The 19,277-nt window shown below is 40.4% G+C and overlaps 1 long non-coding RNA gene across 1 annotated transcript in view; it reads right to left on the bottom strand.

Annotated features, from left to right (window-relative positions):
- Positions 1 to 260: 260 nt before the first annotated feature.
- The window catches only part of LOC125911814 (uncharacterized), a 38,650-nt gene continuing 19,633 nt past the window's right edge, over positions 261 to 19,277 (bottom strand). The window contains exons 5-8 of the long non-coding RNA XR_007454467.1: positions 8,903 to 9,020; positions 7,456 to 7,602; positions 6,016 to 6,127; positions 261 to 824 (exon numbers count right to left, since the gene is read on the bottom strand). This is a non-coding gene — a long non-coding RNA (uncharacterized LOC125911814). The remainder of the gene's footprint in view (positions 825 to 6,015; positions 6,128 to 7,455; positions 7,603 to 8,902; positions 9,021 to 19,277) is intronic.

Genomic DNA, 19,277 nt, shown 5'->3' with positions numbered 1-19,277 from the left:
TAAAATAAAATAAAATAAAATAAAATAAAAATAAAATAAAATATTAAACCAAAAAAATTAAAGTAAAATAGCCACCAAGGTAGCAAGACCTGAGATCTAAGATCCTAGAGAGCAGGAAAAGAAAGCACACACACATTAGCCTGACATTCAATAACACTTTTCTCCGTGAGACATTTTAAATAGTGGCCAAGAGACTGGAAAGCTGAGAAGAGCTTTCTGCTTTCAGTTTTCTGCTACTGACACACACACATACACACACACACACACCCACATCAGAGTTCCGGGCCCACCAAGAATAAGGGTCCTGGAAACACCCCTAAACTTTCCACTGGAATCACTGAAGGATGACACCCTAAGAATAAGAGCTTACTAGTACTGGGGGAGATCATCAAGAGCACATGCCCACCACGTGTCCCCTGAGCTGGATCTGGGCATTCAGAGGCTCCTTACCCCCCACCCTGGTCCTTGGAATGTATCCACTGCTGCCTTCCCCATTCTCAGAAGCTTCCCCAAGGATACAGCCTTGAGACAGTGATGTGGTGTTGAGACCATCTGGATAGTCTACATGACAGAACCCAGTTAAGGCTTCGGCATAAACTTTTCAGATTGGGCAGAGAGGTGTGGAGATGCACTCCTCTTGCAGCCACCGAGACGAGCCTCATAAGTTCTCTTCTTATTTGAACTTGCCACCTACCAGTCTGGAGTGGTCTGCTTCTTTCTTCCCCCTCTCTCTGCCCTCAGCATAAGGGAGCTGGTTTCAGATTATACCCAGGAAGCTTCCGAGGAGGTTGTGAACCAATAACTAGAAACAGTCTCTGTAAAGACTGAAACACAAATTTGAATTAGCTCAATCTCAAATTGGATTAAGGTAATTAGCCTCTATCCTGTTAGTTTTGTCCAAGCATCAGCAGCGAAAGTATATCCTCTCTGGGGGATGATAATATCCAGGACTCCAAACGATCTCTTCAATTTTTCATATGCCATGTTCAGCACTCAATAGGAGACCATTTAGTCAACCCAAGAGATGAAAATATCGAAGACAACAGAAAATATAGGAGACAACAGATGAAAATATAGGAGACAACATCAGGAGATCCAGATATTGGAGTTAAGATTTACTCACCAGTTCACATGTCATAAACTGTGCTAGGCAATGAGAATACACTGATGAGCAAAACAGTTATGACTCCTGCCTTCATGAAGCATTAGTCTGCTGGAACAGATCAAAAATTATCCCTCATTTGAAGAGGAGAAATAGGGACGCCAGGGTAGCTCAGTCAGTTAAGCGTCTAGACTTCAGCTCAGGTCATGATCTCACAGTTTCTGAGTTCCAGCTCCGCGTTGGGCTCTGTGCCGACAGCTCAGAGCCTGGAGCCTGCTTCGGATTCTTTGTCTCCCTCTTTGTCCCTCCCCCCTCCTCCACTCGCTCTCTCTCTCTCTCTCAAAAATAAATAAACATTAAAAAAAATTTTTTGAAGAGGAGAAATGAAAAGTCAGTGAGAGTCCATTTGATGGTCTTAGGCCTGAAATCATGAGATCATCACAAGTGGTGGCCAGACTCTGTGCATGCATAAATTTTGAAGGAGAAAAACCTGAGAGTCTTGCTAAGAAAGCTTGTCCACCACAGAAGAGAATAGCATAAAAGGAAAGCATAGATGCAAAAATATTTAGGCCCAAATAGAGAACCAGAAAGATTGAGAGTGGCTTCCTGATGGCTTTCTAGTTCCCAAAAAGCCCAGCTACGTTTCCCATAACTGGGTTCCATGAGATTAACACTATACCATTTTAATCAGCACTACTTTGACTTAACCTTCCTTAAGTGGATTTCTGTTCCTTGCAAACAGGATATCTGACAAAGACAGGAGCTGTTTATGTGACCTGGGGACTATTATGCTAACTGCTATGCTGCAAAAAAGGGAAGAGAAATCAGTTAAATGTGTTGGATTAGGTTGTTATGAATTTCATCTGGTTATCCTAGAAAACTGCATAGGTATGATTGCATTTACCCAGTATAGTCATATGATGAGAATGTAAAACAATGAGAAGGAATAGCAGGTACCAAGCAGTTGTGACTGAGCCCCAACATAAAACTCCAAATAAGTCAAGTTACCTTCCGGACAATTGAAAATCTAAATGCAGTATTTAAACAAGTTTTATGATGTTGCATTCACAATATATGTGCACAGCATTTTTAGCCGTGTAGTTGTTCTTTTTCTTTTTTTTTTTTCTTTTTTTAAATATTTATTTTTGAGAGAGAGACAGACAGAGCATGAGGAGGGGTGGCCAGAAAGAGACAGAGACACAGAATCCGAAGAAGACTCCAGGCTCTGAGCTCTCAGCACAGAGCCTGACGTAGGGCTGGAACTCATGAAGCATGAGATCATGACCTGAGCCAAAGTTGGTCACTTAACTAACTGAGCCACCCAGGCGCCCAAAATTGCTCTTTTTCTAAAAGCATTTTATTTTGTCTTATCTGTGCAAATTCCTGTCTTTTGCTTCTCTTCCTTCCATTATGGATCCAGGTAGAATGCCCTTCTATCCAAATTGCACATATTCAAAGCAGTCCAGAAAGAGAGTGCAATGCAGAGGCAGACAGAGCAAGGGTACATGAAGGAACAGAATCCATTGGGGAGATGTGCAGGAAGGTGAAATAGTACTTGGGGTTCAGCAGAACAAAACCAAAAACTAATTTAAAAATAATAACTAGAGAACACTAGGCGTATTTAAATTCCAAGAGCCAGAACTTCAGTACTCTTTTGAGACTTTGACCAAATATCCTCTGGCGATGGTAATTATGTTTTCTCTTCACTTTTGGCTTGTTTGCAAGTAGGTTAGATGATGTTCACTTACAGGTTCATGTTATTTACGTTTATTTATGGGTTCATCTGTACATCTGCACATACATCCACAAACACCTACAGTATATGAATTTCAATCAAGTGCTTAAAAACAGAAATGTCGTCTGTTGGTGAATTCAGCATAGCACAGCTTAGAATTTCACCCATAGAAATGTCAGGTCCTTCTTTCCTCATCCAAATCCACAAAAACGAAACAAAAGAACCAAGCCTCACTAAGTAAAATGAGCTAAAATTAGCAAGCAGCAAAGATGACGCCAGTTGCCCCGGGCAACAAATGGTTGATGGATGGAATAATTAAGATCGACAGTAAACTAATCTCTGTTCCTTTATTGAAAACGAAGTCCCCTGAATCAATTAGCCTTGTCATGGATACCTTTTATAAAACAGCTATGACATCCCAACCACTTCTCTTTGTTTACGGATTTGCCCATCCTTCAATAAGTGCAAAAACTAATTTCAAAAGCACCAAGAGATAATAATGAAAGATTCCGATACATTAGGCACTGCACAAACAAACATAGCCACAGCCCTTGAAAACTATAAATATCACAGACAAACTAGGCCCAGAAGACTTCATGGACATTCTCAAAGGCACGATACTGTCAAAGTTTTGCCGCTAAGAAGCTTAAAGCCATCCTTTTGCAGACCATGCATGTACCTGTTAGAATGCAGATCCATTGGCCAACCCACGTAATAGGGTTGGGAGGACAAGAGGTGTCAAAAGGAGACTTCTAGCACTCATGCAGTCACTTTGGGGTCAAGAAACAAGAAAGACATGAAGCTGAAAGGATGGTGTTGGGGTTGGGGGCGGGAGCTGGGTGGTGGTCGTGGTAACAGTCTACACCATGCATCAACATGCAGCTACTACAATCACTACCCTAAAGTTAGGGGATAAATCAAAATTATCAGAGATGGCCAGAAAGAACTACACTCTGGCTTCTAGTGTTTCTGTGACCTGAATTTAAGCAATGGCTGCTACAGTCCCTTGAGAAGCTGAGGGACTCTGCAGTTAATCAAAGGGCTAGGGGCAGAGGATTATGACTTAAGCATAAAACCCTTCTTGAGTTATTTTTATAGAAAATTCTGCTCATTTTATTTGTCTTCTCTCCTGCTTCTTTTTCAGAACAGCAAAAGAAAGTCAGTTAATATTTCTTTGATGATGTGGGTTCATGTAGTGCTTTGAAAGCAGTACTTCTGAATATCCTGGTTGGATACATTTGAGAAATACTGTTTTAAACAGAGTTTAAGGGATTTCTTAGTTGCAGAACATTTCAAAAACATTTAATGTGAGTCTATGAATTGAGAATAGAGTTGAAAGTGACATAGTACATAGTGTTTCTAAAACTTTTGAGGCACAGAATCCTTTTATCAAAAATACATCATGGAACTATTTATTCCTCAAAATACACTTCTAGAATTTCTATTTGAGAACATAAATGTAAATATGAAAGGCTCATGAGAATAGGCAGACTAGATATAACCTAAGGTTATATCTTGTAAAACACCCATTAAAAACATATATGTCACTCTTACTTTAATAAAGAAAGGAAATAGATTGGAGCTATCCCATAAAGAAATTTTCCTTTTCTCCCTATAATAGTCAAGTATCAAAAACGAAATCTTGGCAAAAAAATAAAGAAAATGAAATGAAATGAAATAAAAGCTTGGCAACTTAGGCTATCTAATTACCTGATTACTTTTTAAAATAAGATTTTATTATAACAATAATAACAGTGGCAAATTTTTAAATTTTTTTAAAGTTTATTTTTGACAGAGAAAGAGAGACAGAGCATGAATGGGGGAGGGGCAGAGAGATAGGGAGACAGAGAATCCAAAGCAGGCTCCAGGCTCCAAGCTGTCAGCACAGGGCCAGATGCAGGGCTCCCACTCACAGACTGTGAGATCATGACCTGAGCTGAAGTTGGACACCCAACTGACTAAGCCACCCAGGCGCCCCTACAATATTCATCTTTAACTTATCATAGTCTACCTTCCACCATTATGCAACTTCTTTTTTTAGGTTTATTTATTTATTTTTGAGAGAGAGAGAAAAAGAGAGCAGGGGAGGGGCAGAGAGAGAAGGAGAGGGAGAATCCCAAGCAGACTCCACACTGTCAGCACAGAGACTGATGTGGGGCTCGAACTCAGGAACGGCAAGATCATGACCTAGGCCAAAGTCGGGACACCTAACCGACTGAGCCACCCATGTGCCCCGTCGCTGGCAAGTGTTTATATGTAGATATATGTGCTGTATGTGTGTGTGCTACAATTTTAGTTTACAGAATTTTATCACTTTGCTCTAAAATGAAAACATGAAAGTTTTCACATCAAAGCTAAAACCAAGTGGTTCTGACTTGCCCCCTGAAAGTTAGCATCTATCACAAATACACTAACCCAGGGCATAGGTAAAACGTCATTATTTTCGAGGTGAACATAGACACAGTAATCACAAGAGATGGATAAAGTAGGCTGGGGCCATTTTACCTTCCAACAGAGAATAATAAAAGAGAGTAATAATAGATTTTGCCTCATTGTAAAATTAAAACCTTTAAAACCATCACTGATGGGAGTAGGGTGTTACACTTTATTTTTTAAATAAACACTTATTTTATGCAGATTTAAAAAGTGATATATGCTCACTATGGAAAGCCTGGAAATCACTGGATATTATTAATAGACACAAGACTGAAATAGATGCCCAAGCTTGCCACCAACCATGGGCATTTTGGTGTACGTCTAACACCCATTGTTTCACAGGGTTTAAGATCATACTTGTATATTTGACATCATGCTTGTTTCCTTCATTTATTAATGATCTGTGGCATTTTCCCATGCCTTCAAAACATGTTTGAAATGGCTGGCTGTGGTTTCCCAAGACTTTAACATGCCCATTACAAAGAGTGTTAGGCAACAGGGGGATCTGTTTTCCTCCTCTCCTAAGACCTCACCTTGGAGAAACCTTCCTGGCTACACAGCCAGGATCCTGCTGTCGGTGGACAGACGAGCTTTGAAAGCCAGGCCACTGAATATTCACTACACACAACAAGCATTTTCTTTTACACAGTCAATTCCAAGGCCCAAGGCTGCATTTTCCTCTCAAATGCAAATGTAAAATGTACCCGTAGGCCTAAAACACTATTTGCTTTTGCCAACTCACCAAATGCAGGAATCATCTGTGCGATGGCCCAAGACAGACATGGCTGAAGTTCCCTTATGAGCACTGTGCTGTTACAGACCCTCCATGTTGCAGGAAGCACAGCCCGAGAAATCTGTGAATCACGGGGAAGAGTTTTACTACCCATAAGTGATATGTGTCTCTGGTGGTTTAAAGTCCCTCTTTGTAAATAAATACATCCAGTGGTGAAAAGAAAACAAGTCTGCTTATATTTTTCCTGTGATTATGGGTCCCATCAGAAGTGATACAAAAATTCTGTTATCAGTATAGGCGGGGGTAGGGAAGCTTCCACCAACCACTCGAAATGCCACCAATTAACTAGAATGGAGCCGTCTCTTGCAGAGAGAGGGCGGTTCAAGCTGACTAGGCTCTCCTCCTGCCTGGTGGGCTGCGGCTGGAGAACTCCAAACACCTTTTCCTGGGGTCAGGAAGAGCCATCAGTAGGAAATAACTTTGCATCACTACTCGTGTGGGCTGGATATGAACCAGCCCCCTTTGAAAGGCCGATCTGGACAGAACAGCACTAAACTCCGGGCCCTGCCAGCCTCCCACAGCCAGGCTGCTGACACTTTTATTTGCTGGCATTTACAATGTTGCAGCAGCTCAACGCTGCTAATGTGGCTGCTTCCAACACAGCACTTAGGCAGGACTTCTGAGAGGAAAGCAAAAGGATGCTTCTCTAGAGTAAAAGGCCTCCACCAGGCCTGTTCACACAAAAGGGTACTGCATTGACTTAAAAGCAAAAGCTTGGGACTGGTTAGTGTTTTCTGCTTCACAAACAATGTGATTACTTGTCACACACACACACACACACACACACACACACACACCCATTAAGGTATTTATCGTTATTTTTTCCTTCTACTTGTAATGAAGAAAAGCAATCTGCCATTTAAAACCACAGCTGCCTCTGAAGGAAAATGGCCGTGTTCAAGGAAGAATGAGCATCTGCTAACGCTGGAGACGGCCCAGTCATTGGAATGAGCACATAGAGGGTGTCGATCCAGTCTGGAAGTCCGCCTGAGGCAGAGGAGAGCTTACGTTTGCTGCAAGAGACAGAGGGAAGAAGGGGGCATTTCCAGCCGCCATGGCACAGAGAAATGCAGAGGTGTGGACCGTGGAAAAGCAAAGGCACAGGGGAGGAAGGGAAGGGCTGGCAAGAGAGCCAAAGGCCAGAGCTCTCTGCTGGAGAGTGCACTGGGGAGAGATCCTGATGGCGGGAGGGAGGAGAGGACTTTTCCCAAAAGGGATGCCTCATTTTTCTGCTGTGAGGTAACCATGGGACCTGTCAAACTTCACTGCAGACTCTGCTAAATGCAACAGCCTTGTTTATGTAGTTGATCAGGAGGGCTAAGACTTACTGAGACCTACTATGTCTTAGACTCTCTGTACTTCCCAAGTACAAATGAATTGAATCCTTACCAAGGTATCTCGAGGTACATGCTGTGATTATCACGATCCTTCCCACTTAGCAGTTGAGGAAATTCAGGCAGAGAGAAGTTAACAGGCCAGTAAACGGCGGGGGTGGGATTTGCTGTTGCTCTTATTTTATCAACGCCAAAGTTTTATCTGTAAAGAACAAAGTATGAAAAGTCATATTTAAATGTCCTCTGAAACCCAAAACACCCACATCGGTTTCTCTGCTATGTATGTTAAAGTGCTTGACATCACAATACTTTTTATTATTTTTTATTTTTTCATAAAATATGTATTTGTTCTCACATAACAAAAAGAAGAGCTCAAAGAAGACTTTTTGTGTTGATATCATTTAGCATTCTGAATTTGCAAAGTAAAACCGTCACAGACCAAAACCTTTTCTTTTTTCTCCAGCTGAATTGGAACTGTCTAACCAGGAATGCACATGACTCTAATACCCTCAAACACAATTTTAATTTTGTGTATGCCTATGTCTGTATGTCCGTGCATGTAAGCTTGCATCCCAATGCTCTTTAAATTTTTATTTTATGTTCAGATGAGGAAAAAAATCCAGTTCTGATGAATTGTTAACAGTACAAAGAAACACAATATAATTTAAATGCAGATGTTGGAGCACCTGGGTGGCTCAGTCGGTTGAGAGTCCAACTCTTGACTTTGTCTCAGGTCATGATCCCAAGGTCGTGGGATCAAGCCCCACATTGGGCTCCGCGCTGAATGTGGAACCTGCTTAAGAGCCTCTCTCTCTCTCTCCCTTTGCCCCTCTTCCTTGCTCGTGCACTCTCCCTATCTCTCACTCTCAAATAAATAAACAAATGCAGAAATGTTCATTTTTTAAAAAGATACACAGGGTTCAACTATAACACGGAGGACTTTTTTTTCTGTGTTTAATACCTTCATTTGACTGATAACAGGAACCCCTTTCCATACCTCTCTACTGTCAACAATATTCCGTTTGGGATAGACTAGAGCCACACACAAATACATTCAGGAAATTGGATCAAGCATGATTTCCGCCCACATAACACAAGAATGCCTTGAATTCCTCAAACGAAGGGAAACCTTTTGATACACTTTTTTTTTTTTAATCTGGTGTCAACTGCTGAATGTGATACATTTCTAGAGCTAATCTTTATTCTATCCTTGAAAGGATGATCAACCCAAGGAAGATCAGGGAGGATGAGTTTCTTCTTGCATTCCTCTGATCTCATCATCAGCACAGCATGGCAAGGGTAGGATTTTAGCTTAGATGATGGAGCTGCAGGACCACATGCTTAACCACTGCACCATCGTAAATTAAGGGACAAAAAGGAAATTGGGGCTGGAGGTGATAAGCCCTGAGAAACAGTCAAAATGCCTGAGACAAGGGCATTGAGCCAGTCTTCCACAGATCTTTCTGAGTAGGATGGTCAGAGCTGATGTCTGAGTTACATACCCTTCCTTTTATGTTGATTCATTGATTCCACATATATACAATGAAGCTCCTACAAGGTGCTAAGCAATGCATTTCATATGAAGAAAACTATGAACAAGGTAGGTCTGGCTCTTGCTCCCTAGAGTTGACAAGTTAAAGGAGAAAAAAGAAAGATGGTTAGTCCATGGCAATCAATATCATATAAACCTGCTATGATAAGGGCAGAATATATAGGAGGGGCTCCTACCCCAGACTTGGAAGGCCTGGCAAGGCTTCTTAGGGAAAAAAAAAATCTAAACTGAGTCCCCAAAACCTGATCAGTTATTCAGGAAGAGGACAAAGAGAAATCCAAGCAAAAGAATCAGCATGTGCAAAAGCCCACAAGCAAGGTAGGCCATAGTTTGGTACAGCTGGAACCATTCAGGAGAAAAGTGAAAAGAAATATATTTGGACATTTAAACTGGATCTCGATTGTACATGCCACATAAAGAAGCTACACTTTATCACAAAGCCAATGAAAATGATTATCATGTTTTAGGCAAAAGAAGGATATGATTCAGTCACTCAAAAATATTTATTGAGCACCTACTATGTTCCAGGCATTGCTCTGGATGCTCAAAATAAATTGGTGAATAAATCAAAGATCTAGGCTTGGGAGTACAGGGCTGGCTAAGTCAGTAGGGTGTGACTGTTGATCTTAGGGTCATGAGTTCAAACCTCACGTTGGGCGTGCGGCCTACTGAAAAACAAAACAAAACAAAAGACCCAGGCTTTACATGGCAGAGTGGAGGGGGGGGAAAGGCAAACAATTAATACTAAACATAAAAAATAAATTATGCAGAATGTTAGAAGGAGATAGAACAAATAGAACAATTAAAAATTTAAAAACGAAGCCATGCAGGCTAAGATGGATTGAGAGTGGGGGAGAAGGAAGAGAGCATGGCCAGATGCAATTTCATAGTCAAGGATAGGCCTAATACCAGTGATAGCTAGCAAAGACTTGAAGCATCTTATTGCTGGTCACTCTGCAACTCACAATAGACCCATGCAAACAGATTATTACTAATTCAAAATAAAACTTAGGAGTTTTTCATGTTTGCTCGATGTCAACAGTCTTGCTTACCCAACTTAGAGTCACAGTCCCATTTTAATTTAGAAACATAAAATTACCTTAGACTCCAGAGTCTAGAAATTAACTAAAAACCAGAAGTAAACTGAAATTTAGTCCAAACCTCAAGTATTTTCATAAGCTACTAATATCCTACGTACCCCTTGGGTATCTTTACTTAAAACTTTCTATACCCCTTAAGCCTTATGTCCATCGTTTTTTAACGTAAAGCAGATTAAAAATACTTGATATACATCTATTCTTCCTGTGGCCACCCCAAAGACTTGCTTCCCACTGGAAGATAAAAGCAACCATATTTGGTCAATTTGGTTTCTGTCCTCTCTTTTTTTCTTTTCTGAGTTTATAATTGTCAGGAACAGCTGTGTGCATTGCCAATGCCTTCCCCAAAACTAACAGGGCTTTAACATACAAAACATCTATTCTGCTTCTAAATTTGTTTTTAATTATATTACAAGATGGAAAAAGAAATGCCTTAGCTGTTAACACTGGCTCAGTGGGGCCAACAGTAGACATAGAGCAGACACAAGGAAATACTTCAAAAAAATTTTTTTTTAGTTTGCCATGATTTAATAGCAGATATTCCTGGCTTTGAGTGAACTCTGCAATATCCCAGTGCGACAGGATAAATGATCGTCTACCACTATTAATTTTCGGTCATAATGTCTGAAATGCCGCTTCAAAAATAAATGCAGTATTTTCACTTTATTTGGTCAGGTAAATACTAAACTATTTTGTCATAATAACTTTACAACACTGTGTTTCACCTTGTCTTGCCTTGACTGCTGAAGGTAATAGGGACCGTTTTATTATGTCCATAAATTGAGTCAATTGACTTATCCTTATATCCTGTTTCCTGAACTTAACGAGAGATTCTGCATCATTAGGAAAACACACCATCCTGCAGCAGGATCAAAAGCAAAGGAAGCCTGATAATAAGTCATTTTGATTTCAGGGAATGTTCGCCAGGCAAACTTTCAATATTCTGGCAGAAGTAAAACAAATAACTGACTTTGCAAAGCATGGTTTGCTCAGAGCGGTACTTACGCTGGAGACATCCCAGAGGGGTCCACATAAAGGGAGAAAAAAATCACTCTCTCTGAATATGAAGTGGCACTTGTAATGAATCTGTAGATTTAGGTGGTTCAACATATCTATCAAAGAGCGCAAATCAAAATACTGTTTTTACCAGGAAACTTTTTAAAAGATTTTTACAGCCCTAGTTTTTAAAATTCAGACTCACAATAACAATCATATTCTTGGATTAGATCTTACTGTGAGAAATAAATGGTGAAGCCAAAGTATTCCTTCTGGCTTGTGAACACTGAAAGCTGTAGAATTTGTTGTTGTTGTTGTTGTTGTTGTTGTTGTTGTTGTTGTTGCTTCACAGGGCCTAAGACATAGCTCAGTAAACCGTTGTATTGTGGCACTGTATTAACCGAGACAATGGCAGAGGTGATAAGGTCCTCCATACTGTGTTCATTGGAGGATCAGGACCCAACCCACAAATACTGATGGTAGAAATGACTAGCAATCGTGAGTTTAGTAATTAATATCATAGACTGAATATCTGCACTGTGCTAAGCCCTCATCATAGATTACTTGCTTTGATTTTCACAACATTTCTAGGAGCTAAGTTCTATCATCATTACCATCTTATAGATGAGTAAATATAATGTGCTCAAGTTCACACAGCTGTTAGGTGGCATCTGCTTCCAAAGCCCGAGCTTTTGGAATCCAGGGCCCAAATCTTATAGGCTAACATCCAGAGAAGGCTCCCCTGCCAGCAGATAGCCAGAGGAGCCTGGTAAGAAATAAGCAAACACCCCACAAGTGCAGAAAAGTCAAAGACGATGGGCAAGCTTGAGCTGAGCAGGCAGGTTTCTTGTCTAATAATTTAGCTTCTTAGAGCCTGTACCCTCAGTAGATATATATTTGGACCTACTACTCCTCTGAGCCTCTCCCACCTGCTGAGATCACAAGGGAACTCTTCTGCAAGAGCCAATGGACTTATTCATCATTACTTGATAGAATTCCCAGATTCTCCCTCAGATCCCTAGACCAAAGAATTTGAATATCTCCAGCTTCATAATAACAAACACAACCAGAGTAACTACTCTCTGAAGTATTGCCCCAAATGCTTATATGTTGAAGATCCAATTCAAGGCCACTGAGACTGGGTAACCTTCAGGCAGTCCCACCAGACAACAGGTCAGGAGCTACAATATAGAAACCACTTCAAGCTATAGTTACATAAGCCAAGTAATTTAGAGAACTGAGCAATTACAAGTGAATTTCATTCATATTGTAAACCATCAAGGTATATAAGTATTCCCACTCTCCACTATACAGAAGTAAAAGTAAGATTCATTCAGCATTCTGTTGGAGTCATTAAAAAAAAGAATTATAAACCTGGATATGCCTGTAAGGAGCTCAAATATAAATTATTAGGTAATGTCCAAGAAGGACAGTGGCATGATCTGACCTCTGCCAACTCTCCAGCTTCATCTTATTCCACTCCTCCTCGCTCACTGCTCTTCAGCCACATGGAACTACTTTCCATTTTTACTTCAGGGCATACACGCTTTGTTTTTCTGTCTGGAGTGGTCTTCCCACTCACACTCATCACCTAGATAATTCTTGTTATCTTTTGAGGTGTAAATAACAGAAACTCGAACTTAGCTGGTTCACATACTGAGAAACACTTCAAAAAATCTAAAGCTAGGGGTGCTCCACAGTTGATTTATTGAGCTCAGAAAGCTAAGAACCAAGATTCTTTCCAACTTCTTGCTCTGCCTTTGGTGAGTGGGATTTGTCCTCAAGTAAGCTTCACTCAAGGTCACCAGACATGACAACATTCAGAGGAAGAAAGGGTTGCCTCTAGGCTCTAACTTAACACATACCTAAACTTAACATATACCTAACTTAACACATACCTAAACTAATCAATGGCAAAACAATCATTATTAACTCAGATCAATCAAGACCTATATTCTGGGGCCATCTTCCCTGAAGAACATGGCTGGATAGAGGAAGTTGGATACATAAAAATTAAAATGGAGGATGGTAGTCCTTTAAGGAAAGAAGAGGAAACAGAAATTGGATATTTGGTAAACAATCTATAAGGTGCGCTACAAACAACCCATTGGGTTTGTTACAGATGTCACTTTCTCAAGGAAAGACTTCCCTGAAACCCACCCCACACCCAGACTCAGACCTCCCCACTATATGCTATCAAAGAACACTCTACTTTTTATCATAGAGTTTATCACAATTGTAATCAAATAATTATGTGCGTCAGTGTATACTTAATGTCTTGCTATCCCACTATACTCTCTTGTTTATTGCTCTAACCGCAGCACCCAGCATGATACCCAGCAGAGGCGTTTGGCCAAAATAGGGTCTCCTTCCACCATTGTAGCTGTACTGCTATCAAGACTCCCCTTCATCCCTTTCCTTCCAGACCTACAATTTTCAGTAGGTCAACTCCATGGACTCTAAGATGTTGACAGCAGTCAACCAGACTAGGAGTTTGTCTGCCTCCATGCCTCAGTGCCAGCAGCACTGTTGGCCGGTGACATGCCCTGCTCCATCTCCCTTATTCATAAAGGCAGTCTATGTCAGCCCCTGCCAAGAGAGCAGATGGCCAGGCTGTGTCCAGCTTAATCTCCTAAGGAGGTATATTTCCTCTTGCAGCTTACAACCTCCAAGAACAAGTACCCTATGAGACAGCAATCTGGCACTGGCTCATCAAAATTTCTCCAAACCAGTTTCTCAGGTGACATCAGAGTCAGATGCATACACTGTGTTTTATTCCCTTTCAGAAAACAACTGAGATACAAACACTGAGTTCTTTAGAGGTAGAAACACTTTGGAAAATTATTTAATCTTTCTGCATATCGTTTTGCTCATCTTTAAAATTGGAGTAAATCATCACTCTCCCATGATGATTATAAAATGTAACAGATAATAGATTTCATCAGTCTTATTGCAGTGACAGCTACCAGAGGGGAGGTGGGGGGGGGGGGGGTGGAATGGATGAAATAGGTGACGGAGATTAAGGAGTACACTTGTTGTGATGGGCACTGGGTGATGTATGGAATTGTTGAATCACTATATTGTACACCGGAAACTAACATAACATTGTATGTTAACTGTACTGGAATTATAATTTTTTTAATTAAAAAATTAAAAGTTAAAAAAAAACTGTATAAGGCCACCCACCAATGGAAAATAGGGACAGGTGGTGTTATGGGCCTCTGTTCACTAGAGATAAAACGACAACTTTGATTCTGCCTAGACTGGTTGGCCAGGCCTGGACAGTACTTCCTAAGAAGCTAAGAAGCCTTCTGCATTTACAGTGATTTGAGAAACTTCACCTTTAGAAATTAAATTAAGAGGGGCATCTGAGTTGCTCAGTCAGTTAAGCATCTGGCTTCAGCTCAAGCCATGATCTCACAGTTCATGAGTTCGAGCCCTGCATCAGGCTCTGTGCTGACACCTCAGAGCCTGGAGCCTCCTTCAGATTCTGTGTCTCCATCTCTCTCTGCCCCTCCCCTGTCATGTTCTGTCTCTCTCTCTCAAAAAATAAATAAACATATATTTAAAAAAAAAGAAATTAAATTAAGAGTAAGTAATTTTAGAAATTAAAACTAACGGGGGCCTGGGTGTTTCAGTCTGTTGAGTCTGACTCTTAGTTTCATCTCAGGTCATGATCTCACAGTTTCGTGGGTTCAAGCCCTGCTTTGGGCTCTGTACTGGCAGCACGAAGCCTGCTTGGGATTCTCTGTCTCCTCTCTCTCTGCCCCTCCCCCACTCGCACTGTCTCTGTCTCTCTCAAAATAAATTAATTAAAAAAAAAAAAAAGAAATTAAAACTGAGAGTAATAGTCCAAAAGTCCTTCCAGTTACAGTACTCTAAAGGAACAGTATCTATCCTAGGAACCATGACCATGAGAACTCAGCAACTTTTTTCTGAAAGCTTACACCTTCCTCTTGTTATCCCATACCTTTCTCATTAAGGGTACTGGATGTTTAAACTCAAAGTCAGCTGGGAGTCAGTAGGTTAAGAACACCATATCTCACTCTATAGCTATCTTCTGGAGAAAAGAACAGCAGGGTGAAATGTGGCTGCTGGTTGCTTTTGCAGAGGAAAGCAGCCTGCATCCCAGGGCCTGCACCAAGGAGGGCGGGAAAAAAAGACATCTCAAGGCCAGAGGAGTGTGTATCCCCTCTGAGGGCTTTCAAGACCATTGCTCCCCAATGTCAATACACCCTTCCAGGCAATGCCTTCTCTTGCCCTCAATGGATGTGGTGATACCATACTGTCTCAGGTCAATCTTAAACTGTGCTGGATGAAGAACGGACATTCCTTTTGCAAATAGACTGCTCCTCTCTGCCCATGGATCCTTCATCCCTGTGCCCTACAGACATGCAGTCAACACTGTAAGAGATCACATTCTATGAATGCAGTGATTCCAACCTGAAGAGTTCAAGAAAAGGCATGGTTGGAAGATGTGTTGTTCCACATTTATGCCATAAATTTAAGAATGACAAATTTTAAACTACAAGAAAATAACTGCCTTTTCCCACATACTCTGGGTAAGACTTACATTTGTAGTCATCAAGGAAGCACAGGACAATCTGAGATCATTGGAAGGCAGTATTCAAGGGTGGCAAGGTAGATGATGTCATATCATGAGTAGCGATATAACCAGCATTAAAATAAATGGTATTAGTTACTGCCGCAACAATAAGATGTATACTATTTCAATGCAAAAAGTTATGGAAAGCCATGTCATTGTAATAACAGTATTTCTACTTTTTTATTGCATGGGAAATATGAAATCAGCCAGGAATAACGCAATTAACAATAAAGAACATAAAGAGATGCTTAGACATGTACACTGATTAGACAATACACAAATATGTAAGTATCTCTTCTATACTATACCCATTGTATATCTAAATATCCATGAACAAATCACTTAACTTCACATAGGCTGTGGATTTTGCAACACATTTTTAATCAAATTGCATAAATAGATGGAGTCCCACAAAAACATATTTGCCCAGGTCTCCACATGCCCTCAAGGAAGCCAGAAGCTGTTTCTTGACATTAGTTCTGCCCTCTACCACAGAAATAAAATTTTAGCTGAACATATATATAATCTCATAAAGATAATGTTTCCCAACCTCCTTTGTTGTGAAGTATGGCCATTTGACACTTCTAAGTTATGCCTCTGAAAAAGAAACGTGCAAGTGTTTCTTTGACCCTTTCCCTGCCCTTGCTGGCTGGGACAGGAAGAGAACTGGAGCACGCTTAGAACCGGAAATGGAGTCTTGGGATTAGGAAGGTAGAGTCACACTACAGGCAATGGTTCCCCTATCTCTAGATTGTCCTAGGAGACAGAAATAAAATCCTATTTAATTTAAGCCACTGTATTTTGAGGTCTCCTTAAGAGAGCAATTTATCTAGGTGTTGGTGGGGAAGCCTGTGGGAGAATAAATCCAGAGTTCAGTTTTATTTTACTTTTTTTCCAAGTTCATTTATTAATTTTGGGAGAGAGAAAGAGAGAGCACATGAGCAGGGGAAGGGCAGAGAGTGAGGGAAAGAGAGAGAATCCCAAGCAGGTTCCACACTGATAGTATGACACAGGGCTCAATTTCGTGAACTGTGAGATCATGACCTCAGCTGAAATCATGAGTTGAACGCTTAACTGACTGAGCTACCCAGGCACCCTGGGGGTTCAGGTTTATACTTGAGTCTGAAATGCCTATGAAATATAAAAATTATGATATCACATGAATACTTGGATCCACAGTCTGAAGCTCATAAGAGAAATCTGTGTTTATAGACAGAAATGCAAGCCTTGTCAGCAGATAGATTTTAGTCAACCTTATTGAGGTATAACTTATAACAAGTTGCACCTATTTAATGTGCTCAATTTCCTGAGTTTTGACTACGGTATACCTCTATGAAACCACTGCACAATAAAGATACAAAACATTTCCATCACCCCAAAAGGTTTCCCTATGCTCTTTTGCAGTTCATCCCTCCCTCTGCCCACAGCCTCAAGCAATGCTGATTGGCTTTCTGTCACTACAGATCAGCTTGCATTCTCTAAAATTTTAAATAAATGGAATCATCTAGTATATACTCTTTATTCAGCCTTCTTTTACTTAGCATAATGCATTTGAGACTCATCCATGGTGTGTGTGGCAGTTTTTCATTCTTTTTTGTTGCTGAGTAGTATTCCATTATATAAATAACACATTTGTTTATCCATTTACCCATTGATGGACTTTGGGGTTGTTTCCAGTTTGGGGCTACTGTGAACGAAGCTGCTACAAACATTTATGTACAAGTCTTTCTGTGGACTTGTGTTTTCCAAATAGATGGGTCTTTTGATCTTTAGGATCTTTTGAATGAAATTTCTCAAGAATCTGAGAAAAAAAGAGAGCCCAGGACCAATTTCTGAGATATTCTACATAGAGTTCAGAGAGAAGAAGAGGAGAAGCTCCCAAAATAGAGTTGGAAAGAAAGGAGGGAGTAGAAGTTAAATGTGTTGCTGAAGCCAAGAGAAAAAGTGTTTCAAAATGGCAGTAATTGACAGTTCTGACAAATGCTGCTGTGAGGTAGGATGGTCTGCGGACTAAAAAGTGTCAATTAAATTTGATAACATGAAAGAGATTGACAACCTTAGTAAGATGAATTTTGGTGGGGAGGTGAGGGTGAAACCAAATTGGAACTGGACAGAGAGCAGATAAGAAGTGAGGAAGTGAAATAATTATGTATGTACAAGTCTTCTCGGACTCTTCACTATGAAAGAGGCCATTGATGAGAAGGTGAAGCTAAGGGAGAGCTCTTTTAAGCAGGGGATACAAACGCACATTTGAACAGTGATGGGAAAGATTTTGTTTGGGAATGGACACCGGGAAGGTGAGTGAATGACTGGGGTCATCCAATATAGTTTTATTACGGAATGAGTCAGGCAAGGGGACCAACGGCCTTTGCAAGAAAGAGGTTGAAATGACCATGAAATTTAAGCAGATTGGGAAGAAACTAAAGATAGGAGGAAGTGGAGAAGTTGATGGACTAGAAGTCTTAGCCACGTACTGCTGTAGCAGAAGCAGGAAGGAGAAGAAGTAGGGGTTGAAGAGTAGCACGTTTGAGTAAGGGACTTCAAAGCAGTGCAGTCTATGGCCATGGCGAGTCTAGAGTGTGACCATGGAAATGAGTGACTTCCGAGTGGAAGAGAAAATCATTATCGATGTGGAGGTCAAGGAACTGAGGGACAGGGTGCTCACTATACAGGTTGCGCACATGGGTGATGAATTTGCCAAAGGCAAAGGCAGGAGCTGGGCTGGGGAAGAATGCCAGTGCCAAACATGCTTGTCTCTATAAAAAGGTCTGACTCCCTCATCAGGATGCACTGATGCACTGGGCATGAGAGGGGAGAATTTCAGCGGGGGCATGAAAGAAAAGCTTAAACACACGAATACAGGCTGTAAGATGGGAGTTCCTCCTCAAATCCAAAAAGTATGACCATCCATGAGTCAGGGGGCAGGGTAGGAATCTGGCTTTTGTGGAAGCTCTTAATTAGTTCGAAAACCATTCTTGTGGCATTTATGTCTTAACGAAAGAATACTAGAGAAAATCTATGTTTCTTCAATTTCCAGTAGAAGATGTTCATGTAGCCAAAGTACCAGTCCTATGAGATACAGCCACCATTATTTTATATTTATTACTGTACTTAATCTTTTAAGAAAACAGGATTAGCTTTCAGATTAAACACCATGTAAATGTTGCACTGTACTCTAATTAAAATGAATAAGCTAATTAAACCAGAAAAAAAGTCCAAATAAACCCTTGGGAGTGTAGCATTAAAGAATATACCCTTTGTTAATGCTTTGTGATGTGAATAAAGATTATAGCACATTAGAGATAAATATTAGTTGCATTTTGTTATATTTAAGGTCCCTGGATCATATATCATACTATTAATGGCTGGATTATATTAATTATGTCTGCAGACCAAAGCAATATTTGACAATACATGATATATAGTATATTATAACATGACTCAATTCTGAATAACACTGTTCACATAGATTTCAACTCTCATTTTCAAGTTAGATTTCTGGGAATTCTTGTGTTTAGTTAATGCCAATAGAAATGAGCCTTTAAAGGAAAAAATAACAACTTTGTAGCAGTAAAGGCAGAAATGCATTCATTTCATCCTGCTTGTTACACTAGGATCCTAAGTAC

Source organism: Panthera uncia (assembly GCF_023721935.1).
Source record: "Panthera uncia isolate 11264 chromosome C1 unlocalized genomic scaffold, Puncia_PCG_1.0 HiC_scaffold_3, whole genome shotgun sequence".
Classification (NCBI taxonomy): Eukaryota; Metazoa; Chordata; class Mammalia; order Carnivora; family Felidae; genus Panthera; species Panthera uncia.
Note: the sequence above shows the minus strand (reverse complement) of the source record. Positions and strands in the feature narration are given on the sequence as shown.